The sequence below is a fragment of the Limulus polyphemus genome, unplaced genomic scaffold (assembly GCF_000517525.1).
Source record: "Limulus polyphemus unplaced genomic scaffold, Limulus_polyphemus-2.1.2 Scaffold2799, whole genome shotgun sequence".
Classification (NCBI taxonomy): domain Eukaryota; kingdom Metazoa; phylum Arthropoda; class Merostomata; order Xiphosura; family Limulidae; genus Limulus; species Limulus polyphemus.
Genome location: NW_013668409.1, coordinates 122723 through 124996, shown reverse-complemented (window position 1 = coordinate 124996; position 2274 = coordinate 122723). Strand labels below are relative to the sequence as shown.

Below are 2274 nucleotides of genomic sequence, written 5' to 3'. Positions count from 1 at the left end.
TTTGGATTTAGCAGTTAATTAAAAGCCGACATATAGTCCGTTTATGATATTTGCTAACAAGATTGATATACACTGTTTTCTTTTTTAACACAAATATGTTTTAATATACAAACAATATAATTTATAACAACAGTTATTACAAATAGTTATTACAAATAATGATTTATAAACAAAAGATTCACAAACTTACAAGCAATATAAAGTCTTCTTTCTAGTTTGGATCTTCTTCGACATCTTATTGAATGTTCATGATGAGCGAGTTAATTACGAGTTGACGTAGGTATAATTCTCTTAACGGGAAGCTAGCTAGCCCTGTAGTTCTCGCTGATCACACGCCGATATTTTTCCTACCGGTGATGTTAGGCAATGTTTTCTTAAAAGTACTAATGTTTTTTATGTCTTTAAAACAAGTGATAAAGTAAAAAAGAAAAAAATTCCCTTTCAACAACATTCTATCAACTTCACTATTTTAAGGTCTGGGGTTTTCTAATATTTTCCTATTACATCTAAGTTACTTCAAGATAAATTCGATTTTATTAGTATTTCATAATGCACATTCATAAAGAAATACATTGTTAATTACTCCAAAACATTATTTCAGTATTGATATATTATTTTACAACTTTATCAAATAAATGTCATTATACTGTCTACCTTGTTACACGGAAAGTATTCTAAATTGTTCTTTCATCAGATGTATCAAGCACATCCAAACGTAATAGAAGTAACTGTACAGAACATTGTACCTAAATGTTCTACGATAGATAAATAGATTTTTCTACATTTCAACAGCTCGTAAATGGCCCTGTTTTTTTTTGCTTTTACTTAAACATAATCTTGCTATTCCTGTGTCCATCCTCTATTAAAAAACCTAAGACCTTTTCTTTGTAACTATTATAACTTAACATTATTATTATTATTTTGACCGTTTTGTTGTACATCATTAAGTACAAAATGTTTACCTCTTTTTGTACACCGTATATCACCCAAAAGAAATTACTTCTACCTTTTTGTATAAAAAAACACGTAAAAATATATGTATGCTTTCCCTAAACGTCTTTAGAGCGTTCTTTTCTACATCCTCTTCCACATTAGTGGTAAGTGACTGCTCCAGGAAATTTGATAACCTTGAACTATTTCTACTTCAGATACATGACCTAATCATATACACTGAGTGGTCACAAGTAAATAGACACCTAATTTTTCGTCATTTAACTGATTTATGCTAACTAATTTGTGTTCACAGAGCACTATATAAATGAAAATAATTATCTTGTGCTACAACATGCCTAGAACTCAAGGTTCTCTCGAATTGACAGATTTTATTAGAGGAAGGATAGTTGGTCAAGCAGATGGTTGAATAAGTCAGCGGCAGATTTCGCAGAATTTGGGAATCCCGCTTTCGACAGTCAACAGAATCATCGTGCAGTTCAGGAAATACGGCAAGGAAACAACTGAGCAGCGTCCTGGTCGTCCTGGTCCATCGGAGAGCATAAAAAGGGCTGTCAAGAGGAGCATCGAAATTGATCCCAGATTAACGACTGCAGAAGTTGCCAAAGTTGGTGGGATGAGTCCGAAATCTGTTCAACAGATTCTCCACAGATTGGGTTATCGTTGCAGAGCAGCTAGACGGAAGCCCTTACTAAGACCTACCAACATAGTCAGACGAAAGAAGTGGGCACGTGATATGATGACCAAGCCTCTGGACTTTTGGAAGACCGTATTGTTCTCAGACGAATCAAGATTCGCTCAATATTCGGACAGTGGAAGGATGTGGGTCTGGAGAATGCCTCACTAAGAGTTTTGGCTCAACAGATTGCGGCCAACTGTGAAGCATGATGGTTTCAGCGTGGTGGTTTGGGGAGCTGTTTGGGTTGATGGGAGATCGAGCTTAGTGGAGTGCGTTGGCAACATACATTTTGCGAAATACGTCGAAATATTGGAGGAAGGACTTTTGCCACTTTATTCCTCGAGTTTCGTGGACAAGAACACAACGTTGTTCCAGGAAGATAGAGCACCGTGTCATACTGCTAGAAACACCCAAAACTGGCAGGAAGAAAATGGTGTCCAGAAGTTGCCCTGGCCGAGCCAATCTCCTGACATGAACCACATCGAAAACCTCTGGGCCATACTCGACCGACAAGTCAAGATACAACCCAAAAAACCAATTTCGAAGAGCGATCTACGCCAAGTTTTGAAGCAAGAGTGGGCGAAAATCCCACAACCTAAAATTAACGAGATGATTCTCTCGATGCCCCAAAGGATCAACGAACT

General features: G+C 36.8%; 1 protein-coding gene across 1 annotated transcript in view; it reads right to left on the bottom strand.

Moving 5' to 3' along the window:
* LOC111087880 (rap guanine nucleotide exchange factor 4-like) overlaps positions 1-2274 on the bottom strand; it is a gene marked incomplete at its 3' end in the record, with an annotated part of 43452 nt that overhangs the window by 31983 nt on the left and 9195 nt on the right. The window lies entirely within an intron of this gene.